The sequence below is a fragment of the Haematobia irritans genome, chromosome 4, assembly GCF_050003625.1.
Source record: "Haematobia irritans isolate KBUSLIRL chromosome 4, ASM5000362v1, whole genome shotgun sequence".
In the NCBI taxonomy this organism is placed as follows: Eukaryota; Metazoa; Arthropoda; class Insecta; order Diptera; family Muscidae; genus Haematobia; species Haematobia irritans.
Window position 1 is genome coordinate 1,675,156 of NC_134400.1, and position 15,525 is coordinate 1,690,680.

Sequence of the window (15,525 nt, forward strand, 5' to 3'; positions counted from 1 at the left end):
TATTATTCACTTTTTTCACCATACTCGTACATATTTCGCATATGTATAAGAATAACATACCAAGCTATACGAGTCCTAAAAACATTTTCACCAGATGTACTGTGATACAGATTCTCCTTTGTCAAGGCTCCTATGTAATGTTGGACTCAGAAACTTTTGTGATTTCAACCCATTCCCACCTCCACATTAGTTTCCTATTGTTGATGATGGGATTATTGGTGTAGTTAAGGTTCAGCTTGTTGTTCTTTTTTTTCCACTTGGCTATGGCAATCGTTGTGGCGGCATAAATTACCAAAGCTGTAGCTTGCCGCTACCTCTGTTATGGTTGCTTTTGCCATCGTTTTTGCTGTTGTTTATTTTTGTGAGGGTCGTTAATTTGTTTTCTTATGAGGTACTTTATTATAAAGCTCTAAAAAAAATTATAATAACGCTATCGTCCAGCAATGCCCAGAACGTGGTAATGAATGTGGTACCGCCATTTATCCGCACACACACACACTCCCCAAAGATGACTTTGCTGGTGACGATGCTGTTCTTTTTCACTTTAGTATTGGTCTGACTATGATTACTTCATGTACGAAATCTTATTTTGAATTTGGACCGGTGTTTCTCCGTCCATTCCTTCGCATCTACAATGTATGATGCGGTACTTCGATGGACGACGTTTGTCGAATAATTTGTTTATCTTTTATTGTTTATTTACTCTGGAGCTTGGCTGGAGTGTGTGTCGTGTTTGTGGAGATATTTGGGCTATTTGTTGTGATTTAACATTCATTTCCTTGATATTGTTAAGGCGTATTTGTTTTAGCTAAATTTTATGAATGTATGACAGAGCATTTTGGAGTAAGTTAACCAACTCTCAACGTTTTGTTCTTGATTTGAGGCTAATTCCTATTTAAATGGACCTCGAGTTGTTAGATAGTTTTGTTTATATACTCACACGGAAGGCGGGGGAATGTTTTTCGCCGAGTAGTTATGGGCCATTTTCGTTTAATGAATTGAATGGAGCATGTCTGTCTGGCTTGTTGGTTAGCAACTATCACAGGAATTAATTGAAATACATAAACTTTTCTACAGGGTTATACTGTTACCGGCTCGAATATCGGCAATCTCGAAAATCACACTTTGGTAGCTGACTTTATAATGACAAAAATGTCCTTGAAACATATAATTGCCATAAGACTGCCATTATAGAAAATAAACAAAAAAAAAGTACAAAATGATGAAAAAAATAAAAATTTCACCACCGCTGGGATTTTTTCACTTTCATGGAAGTTTTTTTTTTTGAAAAGGTTATGCAATTACTAGAATTTTCAATTTTTTATTAAGTTTAAGGAAAAAATATAATTCTGCAAAAACATACGGCGAAAATAACAAATCTGACGCTGGTGATATTTGAACCTGTGATCTTTATTTTTCATTCATAAGAACATCTCGATAAGTAGTGAGAATGTTATGCCTTAGTGCATAACATTCTAACTATAATGTATTATAAACATTTGAATTGACGTTTCGACGCTTCGTGTTCACTGCCGTTTGTGGCTTAGCGTGCTATGGCGTTATGCAATGGTGCCTACTAACACAGGTTCACTTCCCGGCCGGAGCGCGATAATTTTTCAAATTGGAAAAATCAGATAATTAGGAAATAAAAGTGTAACAACAAATAGGCGAAAAAAAAATGTTTTTATTTTTTTATTTTTCATTCAAGGGAACTTCGATGGCACAACTTCTTAACCAAGGCAAAGGAATCGAAAACGAAGCACTTCCGTCCTGCAATAAGCCCATGTAAAATTCATTACAGATGATCCAAGTTTGCACTACTTCCGGATCACATATTGGGGATCCAAATTACTTTTTTGGAAGCTCTTTTTGCTTGGTAAGTATAATAAATTAAATTAATTTTGCAGATTTTACTTCAAAGTCTCTTTTGCCATACGTTTATTCCTTTATCTTTACCAATAGACGATGTAAAACCCCATTTAAATTTAATAGCCAATATCAACGGTTGCCGTTTTACATGTCCACCAATTGAGGCGTGTAGTTTTGGAAAATTTTAAATATTTTGATTACTTTTGTTTGCCACTCTTAACGAGATTGTGAATATGGAAAAGGCTTTCTCTAAGCCAAAGCCTAGAAGAAATCCTCTGAACGAAGCATTCAGTCAATTCATGCTGGCCATGACCAGTGAATTCTATTCACAGTCAGTGTTCAACTATCGTGTCAGTTTTAAATCATTGCCATATACTAGCAGCAGGGATGGATGGATAGATGGTTGACTGGCCGGTTGTTTATTGGAAGGCTGAGCTAACTTGGATGTTTTGGCCAAAGTTTTGCCTCTTTTGTTGTAAAAGCTCCTTTATAGCTGATGCATTTGTTATTGTTGTTGCGGCGTTTATAACACGTTAAACATTGGAAACATTTAAAACGTGATCCTAAAAATGATTTTTGCCATTTTTCATGTTTAGAATTTGTGGATTTTGTAAAAAAGAGAATCAAACACACACAAACTAGTGGGCTTCAGGAAAACAGTTTTTGGCATTTCATTGCATCGTACAAACTCCCTTTATGGCTCCTGCATCCAAAAATACCCCACTCCACCCGAAAAATAATAGAACTTAGTCTTAAATACCATAAAGTGCTTATTCCTAGAGTTTCTTTCCTTACATCGAAAAAAAAGTGAACTGTTTTAAAGGAAGAATGAACTACCACGCACGAAAATTGAACTAAATTTTACTCTACATTTTGAGATTTCCACAAAGCGTTGTTAAAAGCAGGAAATTTGAATGCCCTGTTGTAGTTTTTTAACTGCAGTTCACAAAATTACATCATCTCATAGAAGAAAAAATTAACTAAAAGTAAAGAAGAAAATAATTGGCGCCAAATCATGACCATTTAAACCATACAGTACATCATTCTTACTATTTTTGGGAATCGTACGAATATTTTCATTTGTTTTAGTTCATATTGAACTTATATGTACGGTCATTGAACTTTATACTCACGTTTAGTTCATAAAATTTTTGAGACATACTTAAAAAAAAGTAAGATTTCATTAAGCTGTGGAAAATTTCGATAAAAATAATAAAATATAACTACAAGCAAATAAATTTTTTCCAATAAAAAAAGTTAAATTTAGCGTTAGTTTAACTACGGAATTTTTTTCTGTGTAGGTTAGCTCCTAACAAGACATGTAGGGGGAAAATAAGGTCACGTAAATCAGTGAGATGGTCTCTTGTCAGAAAGGAGGTGGAAATACAGAAACGGCACAGAACATTTATAACATTCACATCATCAATAGAGCTCCACAAAATGGCAATTGGTTTGGTCATAACAGAGCCTCCTAGCAGCTAACAGTTCAGCCAGCCCATCACTTGCCAGGCACATTATCCATCTTTCCCAAACAGTCATCCATCCATCCCATCATGCATCCACCAATCGACCATTTGGAGGAAATAAGTCAGACAGTTAGACCAGGTCGAAACTTATATACCCTTCATCACTTAGAGGACGCCAATTGCAAGAATTTCCCCTGGAGAATAAAGATTACAATCAGAACTGAAGGGTCAACTTTTCGGTTCTTCACTTAGACTATCAGTCCATGATGACTTTGTGGTCTTCCACACTTTCAAACCTGCTCCAATTCTGTGGTTAGCTTAATGTCATATTCTCTTTCCACATGTAAAAATCGTTTCCCTAACTTTTGGTGTATATAAATCGTCGGGTGGGTTTAGCCGGGCATGCGAAAAAGTGAAGAGTGTCGCCTTTTTACTTGCCATTGGTTACAGATCGCACACACGTCAGCTACACTTCTATCAATCACTGATAGATACACGCAAAAAAATAATTCTTTCCTCCCAAACGAAATTTTAGACAAACAAAGTTCGTTTCTCATTTGCTTTTCGTTGAAAGGAAGTGTATTTGGAAGAAAAATATATATTTTTTGTGATAAACGTTTATTCTTTTCCAGGATGTAAAAACAATTTCTTAAAGACTACCTCAAAAAAAAAATTTTTTTTTTAGCTAATTGCATTTTCCCTCACATCTTTCTCACTTCCACGAAGTTTTTTTAGTTATTAGCACCTTTTCTGTAATACAAACAATGTAGAACAAATTATACGATTTTATAAATTTTAAAATTTTTTAAATTTTACCTTTCGCCTGGACGGAGAATCGAACCGCGGACCATGCAATTTGTAAGCCAACCCACTATCCACTGAGCTATGTAGCCGTTATTGTCATCAATAGACAATTACCCATATAAGTTATATTTATATAGCATAGCTTGTGGCGCCCACGAGCCGATGTAAACAAAACATTATTTAACAGAAACATGCATTTGTGAAGATCAAACCTTACAGTCCTGGGTGGTGGTTGCCTATCCACACACAAAAAAATTTCACGAAAATTTTTCCAATTAAAATTTTAATTGAGTTTTAAAAAATGTTCAATTAAAAATTTAATTGATTCAACAAATTTTTTAATTGAAACAAAAATCAATCACAAAAATAATGGTATCAATTACTTTTTTAATTGGATCAATTAACTTTTTAATTGACCTTCAATTAATTTTTTAATTGATACTATCATTTCTGTGATTGAAGACATTTCAATTAAAAAATTAATTGGATCAATTAATTTCGTGATTGAATCAGAATTTTTTTTTGTGTGCATATAGACAGAATTATTGCCCCATCGGCTCTGACATTCAAATGCCTGGGTACTTCTGCCGTCCATGTAAGTTAACAGTTTTTCTCCAACGAAATTTCAAGCAGGTCAAATGAAAAACGAATCTCTGTGACGTTTTATCATTCAATTTTATAGTTTAGAAGACGTTGACTTTTAAAATCGGTATTTCCCAAAGATTTTTAGATGCAGATTGGATGCTGTTTATATGCGGTTTATATATGAGCCTTCCCCAAAAACGCAATTACCTTCGATCCACCCCAATAATTAAGACATACTCAATTTATGCAGTCTCGAATCAATATTTCGAGATGTTACAAACCCATTGACATTTTTGGTATACCACCTTGGTTAGATCGAAGGGTATATAAATGCTTCACATCCTTATAGCTAAGGAGAAAACAACCTAGACTGTTTAAGATGACGAAGAGGTAACCGTAACTGAGGTGATGTTAATGATTTTGTTATAGATGGCATTCACCAGCCGCTGCAAAATTTCTTCTCCCACCCTCAGTCTATAATTTTTCACAATTTTTTCTCTCTTATTGTATTTCTTGTTTAGTTTTGCATATTTCAACGCGCCTTGCCAGGCATGACCGTCGTGTCTTTGAGAAATCTCTAATCTAAAAACTCTTCCCTTAACTTGAAAAACATTACCGTTTTGTTTTTGTTTTCTTCGATATAGCCCAAAACCCCGGAAGAGTTTGACGTTTGTTTAAAATAGTTTGTAAATATTTTATTATGAACTCCAAATTTCCCAAAAAAAAAAAAATATGCTTCAGTTAATCATGCCGTGATACCGAAGAGCAGACATAGTTCAGAATTATATTTTTTGCTTTTTTTACTTTGTTGCTCTGCTGTTTAGGGCTTCTTTATCTCAGATACCATGATCCGCCTTTGAAAACTATTTAACATTTAAGGCTTCTAATTTGTCTGACTGTCATACTCCATGTACGTCTCTCGGCGTCTGACTAGATACTGAGTTTATAACCATTTTAGCAATTAGTACTTCTTAAACGTTAATACTCCATAAACATGCAACAAACACCGAATTATTTGGGTGGATTTGTTGGAAGCTTCTCACAGTCACACATGTGGAAGTGGTGCTATTACCCAGCTATTTACTGGTGGTACTCAGTCATATGTAAACGACTAGGTAAGGAGATATGAAACTATCTAACTTACTTTTAGTCTAAATGAGTCCGTGCATGATTATGAACAACCCACATATAGGAGGACTAAGAAAATTGGGTTGGCCACTCATATCCCTGAAAATGAAGCTATTCTCGATACAATTTGGATATTGCGTTTTTAAAACAATTCTTATCTTACCTTATCCAAAAAGGCATCATTACGATATCACTCATGGGCTGGCTAATTGGCGAGACCAATAAATCATTTAAGTCTTAAGATAGGATGACATCATTTCGGGTTGCTAGATTTGGAATATGTAGGTCATTTGGTGTACATTAGGGGAGAGCTTTAATGTCGATATTTCTGAATACACAAAATTCTTCGAAAACCTAAATTTTAAATTAAAAAAAATAAATAAGCAAAATAATTCTGTATATAGCTCTCCCACATTTAGAAATAATCTTTTAAATGTTTTCTCACAACAATGGCATACCCCGAATTGTATTTGAAATTTTGTACAACCCTTTTGGCTTATGACTATTGGCTTCAATTTCCTTTGACTAGATTATATAATTTTATTTACTTTTTGCAGCAACAATAGAAGAATGACTTTCCCCTTTTAAAGATTTCATTCTGAATATATTTTAGGCGTTTTACTTTAGCTAAGAATGCAATTTTCTTAATACCCCAAAGGATAAGGCCATAACAAAAAAACTCAATGATCATTGACAGGGCAGGTAGGAAAATACCGAAATGGACCCAAAAGAAAATGGACAAAATTCCAAATGTCTAAATACAAATTTTCTGTTTGTGCAGCCATTGTTGTCGAATAAAAATTGACAAAAGCAATGGTAATAGTTATACACTCAGAAAAATTAATATACTTTAAGTGTTTGTAGGGAATTAAATGATTTGAAAGCAATGGTAACAGTTATACATTCAACTGTCACAGAAGGAAATATTATGGAAAAATGAAATGCCCCTATCATAAAGAGATTTTTGCAATTGTAACTACAATTTTTTCTTTTAAACTATGAAATTTTCTTTAACAAGTGAAAAAAATTAATTATATCTAAACTTCTTCGTAAGGATTGAATTAATTTGATCAAGCCTGTGCGCCTATTTATTTATAACCAATGTAGGATTTATAGTAATTGTATATAATTATCCAAATTGAATTTTTTCTTTGAGTGTAAGCTAGAAACTCCCCGAGGAAAACATTTCTGAATAAGCAAGATTATCACAAAACAGTTTTGTTTAGTGTACCAAGAGAAATCTTTTCTTTGATCAAAAAACGAAAAAAAAAATTAATCGAAAATATGCTCACATTCAAGGCAATTGTAAAGCAAATTGAAAAACGTAGAATTGCTAAAGCCGAGAAAAGGTAATTTTCCTTTACAACTCTGGCTACTGTTTCAGAAGCCATCTGTTTGTCCTTTTGAGTGCAACAACAATGACAACAACATCTTCAGCACGCCAAAGAACCAGCAAGGACTGCAATACAGGAAAACATTTTGAGTATGAGTCAAACGTTTAGCAAATGTCCTGGTGATACCTTTCTTTGGTGGGGAGAAATATGGCCCATAGCACAAAGCAAAAAGGTTAATAACAGGAATAAATGCAACAACAACAACAATAAGGACAAATGCTTATAAAACATTTTGTTTAAAAAAAAATTCTCTTTCTTTACTGCTCCTTATACCCAGACACCGAGAGACAGACAGACAGACAATCTCTTTTTGCGATTGCCAGTACATACGCTACTCGCCGTGCTAGGACATATTGTCCTCCCTTATCCTTTTTGTATAGATCTAGCCCGTTTGATTAATTTACTCAATATTTTGTGAATGCATTTTTGTTCCTTACGTGTGGGTCTAAAGTGAGTACAATACAGGAAGACAGATGACATCCTAAGCATGACTTTGATATTTACTCTTCAATAGGATTTCTTCCAATTTGTCCAATTGTTATGATGAATTGTTTGTTTGGTAAACATTTCGAAATTTGTTCCAATCTAAAATCTAGAAAAAAAAACCTCAAAGGTATGAGAATTCTTCGTTTTCCATGGTCATTGTCGTCCCTTTAAGGGTTGGTTGGTAGTATAAAGGTGAACTATAGCAGCAGAAAGGTAAATCATTTAATTGGAAAATTGGTAGGAATTGCGGATAATTTGAGGGAAGGTTACATATTGTTTCATCTAAGTATTGTATAGGAAAATGAATCTTCGGGAGTATAGTAGGAAAGTATGTGAAGAGATATCGATTTAAGAGGGGCAGTTGACCATGCAAACAGCTAAAATGACTTAGGCATTTTTGAAGAACAATTTTGGCATATTTGGGACTATTGCATCAATGAATTCATGAAACATTATTTTGTCTTGGGTTTTTGACAAAGCGATTTCATTAATTTTTGAACTGAAAAATGCAAGTAATGGACCTAGGAGCCCAATAATATAAAAAATAAAATTATTTATGTACCATGTGTAAATTAAGACAGATTTTCAACTGATACACTCTAAAGTATTCCGAGAAATTAATTTACAATGTGTTATAAAATTTTTAAAAATTGGAAAATGACAAATAAGGATAGTAAAGATTCGATTTGTACAAATACTCAATATCGCTCATGTCGATCATGATACAAATTAGTTCTGGATGTTGAAAAATACCAAAATCAATTTGTCATATTTGAAGATTCAAAAGTTGAATTTCACCTTTTAGTTCTATATGGTCATAAACAAGAATGATAGCAGCTTGTAACGGATGAATTTATGAATGCCGACGTTAAAAATAGATAATAAAATCCTTACAAAGGCATCCAGAGAAAAAAAGTAAACTGTTTTGTAGCACGAATGGACTACCTCGTGCGAAAATTGAACTAAATTATACTCCAGAGATTTCCATAAAGCGTTGTTAAAACCAGGAAAATGTAATGCCCTGGTGTACTTTTTAACTACAACTCACGAAATTACAAATGAACTAAAACTAAAGAACAAAATTATTAGTGCCATTTACCATGACCATTTTAACCATACTGTAGTTAATTCTTTCTATTTTCTGGGAATCGTACGCATTTTTTCTTTCTTTTTTGCTTTAGTTCATATTGAACTTATGTGTACGACCATTGAACGCTTAACGACCAACGCTTAAATAGTTCATAAAAGGTTTGAAACATACTTCATAAAAGGAACATTTTATTGGGCTGAGGAAAATTTCGAAAAAATAAAAAAATTTTAGTACAAACAAATCATTTTTTGCAATAAAAATAACACAATAAAAAAATAATTTTGCGTTAGGTTAAAATTGAACTCATTTTTATAATCAAAATCACTATGAGCTCCGATTTAAATGACCAACGTGCTCACCACAAATATTGATATGAAATTCCACATTAGACATGGTTGCCCATTTGTAGGTAGCCAGTGTGGTGCAATGGTTAGCATGCCCGCCTTGAATACAAAGGGTCGTGGGTTCGATCCCTGCTTCGACCGAACACCGAAAAGTTTCTCAGCGTTGGATTGTCTCCTCTCACTGGTGACATTTCTGAGTGTTTCAAAGCTAGTCTATATGGTTTCTATAAAAACGAGGTCCCTTGTCACTGAGCCAACATGGAATCGGGCAGCACTCATTGATAAGAGAGGAGTTCACCACTGTGTTATCACAATGGACTGAATAGTGTTAGTGTGCTGCCACATAACCTAACCTTGCCCATTTGTCAATCCAATTGGACCTCAAAATGTTTCCACTCTTCAGGTATTTCGATATATAGGAGGAGCTATATTCAATTAAAAACGAGCTTATATTTAAGAGGGCGTGCAGTCCTAAATTAGGACTTGGGTAATCAATAATTTCAGCATTAGTTGAGTGTACAAATAAGAAAGGAACACATAATTCTTCAACGAAATAATTCTTCAAAAAAGTGTATTTTTTTGCGGGCTAATTATAAATCCATTCATTAAAACGAATTCCTTTGGTTTTAGAGATTCACTAGCGTAACCCGGCCCGCTTCGCTGCGCCTTCCGAAGCATATTTGGAGGAATATTTTGCGTTAACTTAGTCAACTATATCCTTCGTGCTGAAAACAAACTCGAACAGATTTGAATTCTTTTAAACAAATCGGACTACTTGATTTTTCGTTTATAGGTACAAATACGGCGGGAGAGGGTGTACCTTCTTCTATATTTCTTGTGAATTTTAAGTGTGGTTTGTCAAGGAAAGGTATCCTTCTCCTCAACATATCTGAAAATTAAGCACTATATTATAATAACATACAAAGAATTACTGTTTTCCATCCAATAAATCGGAAAAAGCAAAAATAGTAAAAAATTTTACCACATTAACATTTGCTAAAATGTTGAAAAATGATGCACCCTCCACGTTGGCTGCCAATTTCATGTAAATTTAAGTTCTTTAATAAAAATAAGTCTGGCAGAAGCCTGTGCAAAAATCATAAAATTAAGTACCGAGTTCCCATTTACGGACAACCCTCTACTTTCAATTTAAGAAAAAAAAAACGGACAAAAGGGAACCCTCCCCCCACCTTCGCTCCACTCCGACCTGATATCGGACTATCACGTACCCTATATTAATTTCGCAACTACTCAATTTTCCCCTTCCCCAACCAGGTATCGAAAAATCATATACTAATTTAAAAATCATGTATAAATTTAATCACCTCCTCCCACGTTCCCTGTAAATTTCAAGTAGATCGGCGATGTTTTAATTTTGCTCTATTGTTTTAAAGGGACGTCACTTTCCCCGATACAATATCGACAAACACCGTAGTGAATAGCACCCCTAACCTTCCCTGAAAATTCTTGGAACTTTCCTTCAAGTGTGGGGCAAGGAAGGTTGCCTCTTCGTTCATAACCTTCCCCCACTGCCTATGTAAATTTCAAGAAAACTTAAGAATTGTTGTTTTTTTTTGCAGTTTTAGAGGAGGACCTTCTCCCCGACTAAATATCGAAAAGTGATGTAGCGTATCTTTTGTAAACGTCCCAGAAAATGTCTTTATAAGCCTAAAAGGGCGGCCTCTCTTCCGTCCAAATATCACAAAATCAGGTATCAACTATTAATATTGTAACCTCTCCCCAGTCCTCTGTAAATTTCAAGTAACTCGGTAAAAGTTTAATTGTTTCTCTGTATGTACTTAAGAGAAGCGGATGTCTCCGTATGCCCTATGCCTAATGTAGCGGATTTTTGTCTAGATGCCAACCCCAACATTCAATGAAAATTTCAAGTAAATCGCATAATTTTGTTCCAAGTTTTAAAAAGTAGGGCAAGGGGGAGGTCCCCCTCCCCGTCCACATATGAAACCATCAGGTACCCCATATTAATTCCATAACCTCACCACATGTTCTCTGTAACTCTCAGATAATTTAGAGAATTTTAGTTTTTTCACTGTACTTAAAAAAAAGTCGAACAAAGGGGAGGCCCCCCTCCGCCACCAAATATCGAAATAAACAGTAGCGGATCTTTGTCTAGATGCCAACCTCAATCTTCAATGAAAATTTCAAGCAAATCGGTCAACATTGGTCCAATTTTCTAAAAGTCCGACGAAGGGGAGGTCCCCCTCCGCGCCAAGGTGTCAAAAAATGAGGTACCCTATTTTCACCACCCCCTACGATCTCTGAAAGTTTCAAGTAAATCGGTTCAGCCGTTTCGGAGCCAACTCGGAACATACAAACAAACAAATAAACAAACATAAATTGAATTTTATATATATAGGTTTGATTTGTAAAAAGTTTCATTTGAAATGGAAAAAGTTTCATTTGATTTGAAAAAAGTTTCATTTGAAGTGAAAATGCTATATACGATAACCTAAATTTGTATAGTACTGGAAATAGATGAGGCCACATTTGTGAACATTACTCGATATATGATGAGAGCTACTATATACCTAATTTTTTACCGAATGTCTGACTTTTTGCAGTATTCATAGGATTACCTTGTGCTAATATTGAATAAAATCCGTCCATAAATGAGGATAGATAATACAGATCGATCATAACAATAACACAATTAATTTTTACCAACCTATAATGTGGGCAGACTTCAAAAACCTAATTCACTGTGAGAAAAACAAAATTATTCAATGGACAGGAGTGTTGTTAATCTATTACCAAGGGGTTCGCATTAAATATCATTATTTATATCCTATTTCCGAGACACCCTTTATGAGCTCATCACCTCTTCCCCCGAGAAGTTAGCCGAAATCAATTAGAATGAAATTTATTTGAAAGGTCTTTTAAATTGAAATGAACACAACACTAACCGAACGATGGAATGCCAAGAAATTTATGACACATCGTCTCAGTTTAGAATGCCGCCTTTTGCTTAGTATGCTCCTACGGCTCCTAGGAAGCAAACAATTGGCAATGGCAACCAAAAAACAGTAACACAAAGCAAATGTATAAAAACAAAACAAGGCTCATGATTAATGCTCGGTCACGCCTTGCCATAAAAACAACATTTTGCAAAAATATTTATGTTTCCCGAGAAAAACAAACATCATTAGAAATCAATAAAAAGACCCACAACAAAATAATCCAAACACACTCCGCCCAAGGAAAAAGAGGCGAGGAACGTAACTCAAATTCAATCAATTCGAATTCCGGTAGACAACGAAAGGATGCCTTAAATATTTCCCATGATCTGTTCCGATGGCGAAGGACAAGGCATTCTGACACAACGTGACAGCTTTCAATACCCAACGAATTATTCAAATCATTCATAGTCGATACACATGTCCATGGCCATGTTTACTTTTCATCCTTGGCATACCGAAAAACAGCTCAATGTTTATGAAATAGGTTAAAAAAGGGATGAGGGTTAGGCCTAGTTTTTTTTTTTTTTCATTTCTTCAAATCGAATAGAATAAAGTCTTGGTGTTAATCTTAAACCACCGGTATAGAACAATTCGAAATAAGAAAATATTTCACTTTACAATGGGAAACCACAAAATGTAAAAATAACAAGAAAGGACAAGAATATTTTAACAATCGAAAATCCTTTCATTCATGCCAAGGGCACATACTCGCACAAATTGCATGTCAAAGAAACAATGGAAAATGTCGGATCAAGATGACTTATAGACACTCGTCTTTCTCTCTCTTTCGACATTGTAATCAATAAACTGAATTCATGTTCGACAAGAATTCGGGTTTACAAAATTTTAAATTTTAAAATTCCAGAGAAAATATTATATTAGGGATTTTTTTCAACTCGATGAATTACTGATTTTGATAAGATAGTAAGAGTGGTCTCTTGTAGACCCCATAAACCCACAAAAGTTAACCTACCATGAAAGGAAATGTGCACTTCAGAAAATTCTATCTAAAATGTGTTACAAATGGCGACTTGATATAAATTAGTTAAATCAAGTTTAAATCAAGTTAAGGAAAAATTAATAAACATACACAGAAAAAAAATAACTATCTCGTGCGAAAATCTATCTAAATTGTTTTCCAAATCTTGAGTCTAATTAAACTAAAAAATTTTTCTGGCATTGAAAATTTAACTACCATTTACGAAATGCATCCTTCTCGAAAAGCAAACATGAACTAGAAATAAAGAAAAACTCTTAGGCGCCAAATTATTCCCATTTTAACGACGCTGTAATTCATTCTTACTGTTTTAGTTAGCATTGAACTTAACATATCTCTATGTCATTTAAATTCTACTGCCATTTAGTTCATACAATTTTTAAGACATACTTGACAAAACTTAAGTTGTAAAAATGTCCTTAACGCCATTAACAGTTCATGGTGGACATAGCTTAGGTACAATTTACACATTTGAGAATATTATGTGAGAAACTGAAATTCATTTGTAAAACTTGTTTCTTATTTTGAGCTTATGTTAATTTAAACGAAAAATAATTATAATCAAGAAAATGTTCTCACGTTGGGGAAATTTTACAACAATCAACTAATTTCATAAACTAAAAGAACAATTTTCTTTTTAACAAAATTTATGATAATAATAGATAAAAATAATAATTAAACTAAATCATTTAACCTTAAAGGTAATATCATTTTACAAAAATTTCCTTTAGGAAGAAAGCAATTTTCCTCTGTGTGTACAGACCTCCCCATTCAATTTGCAACGCATTGAGCAAAATGTTATTTTTAGTCGGGGAACATATAAAATGTTTGTCGCAAAATTGTTATTTTCTCGGAGATTATGTATCTGATTTCGGCAACCATGTATATGTTTACCGAGAAAATATTTTGCGACAAAAATGTTCCATGTTCTCCGTCCAAAAATAACATTTTGCTCTTACTAAATGTTTAAGGTGATTAAATTCCTTTTTTGCGTGAACACTTGAAAAATTCCAAAAAAATAATATGGTCGTGAAAACATGTTAAATGTTCCCCGTGACAAAATAACGTTATGCTCTTGTAACTTGTGTGAGGTGATCATATTCCTTTTTTGCGTGAACACTTGAAAATGAAAAGATAACATTATTTATGTTCTTGTAACTCGTTTGAGGTGATAACATTTCTTCTCTGAGTGTTTGACTACAAGGTTTGTTATTAAGATATAGTTATGTATGACCGACTATGACCGATGTTTGTTTCCTTCGCTTGTAATGAAAAATTTTCATTTTGTTAAAAAATTATCCATTCACAATTGAGCCTTTTCAATCGTTTTTTTTTTTTTTAACTTTGAATGCCTCATATTGGTATTCCCTTTCTGATTGTTGGAGTTGTTATTGCTGGTGTAACAAAACAAATGTTGAACGAAATCTAAATCCAGCGGAACGTTTGAATCAACAGGATGCCCATGCTTAAGAATGACAAAAGAAAAAAAAAACAACAAAATTAATTCAATGTAACAAATCTAACCTAATGTTACAGAAAACGGTTACAAATACAATACAAACACACACTCACATACACATACATACGATATTCACTCAAAGCAGAAAGAGCATACAATCCTTCAGAATACATTTTTTTTTAACCAAAATAAAAAAGAAAGAGAACAAAAGCAACAACGGCTTATAAAAAGGACTTGAAGATTTCAGTTTTCGAATGAATGTGGATTTTTTAAATTTATCTTAATGCCGACATTACCTCCAAAGTGCAACATGACGAGGAAAAAACATAAAGTAGATCTGATGTGTAGAGAAATAAAAGCAATAACAAATTTACTAAGCAAATAATTTGGCCTTTTCAAAGGTCCTTTAATCTGGAGATGAGAGCGTGACACGAACGTCTTCAAAAATATAAAACATTAGAAATACGGGTCTGGGTTGTTCTTTTGTTACAGTGTTTTTATATATCTTCGAAAAGTTTGAACTTTTATCACCAAAAAAATATGTTTGTTATAAAATTTTTCAGCCATAATTAAAAATCGTTGATCTTTTCTGAAGACCAAATGGCTTTACGTCATTAGCAATGTCACACAAGTCACAAATTGTACGCAAAGTTTTGGAAAATGTGAAAATTACATAATTTATTTTTTTGTTTGTATTTGGTAGTTATTTTTTGACAATAAATTTTCTTGCTTTATTTAAATCGAGTTTCTTTAAATGTGTTTAGGTGTGCTTTAATGCTGGTCTATAAATTCTCAATCTTAACTTGTATAAGAGTGCTGATGGTTATAGAAATATTGATGATGAGCATAAGAGCTATAGTGGATTGGCTTACAAAACTGATAGTCGATGGTTCGATCACAGTCCGGTCAAAAGGTAAAATTAAAA

The 15,525-nt window shown here is 33.7% G+C and overlaps 1 protein-coding gene across 1 annotated transcript in view; it reads left to right on the forward strand.

The window, feature by feature from the left end:
* The first annotated feature begins 1,455 nt into the window (after positions 1-1,455).
* The window catches only part of LOC142236969 (uncharacterized), a 242,965-nt gene continuing 228,895 nt past the window's right edge, over positions 1,456-15,525 (forward strand). The window contains exon 1 of the mRNA XM_075308251.1: positions 1,456-1,876. The gene's annotated coding sequence lies outside the window, so the exon portion shown is untranslated. The remainder of the gene's footprint in view (positions 1,877-15,525) is intronic.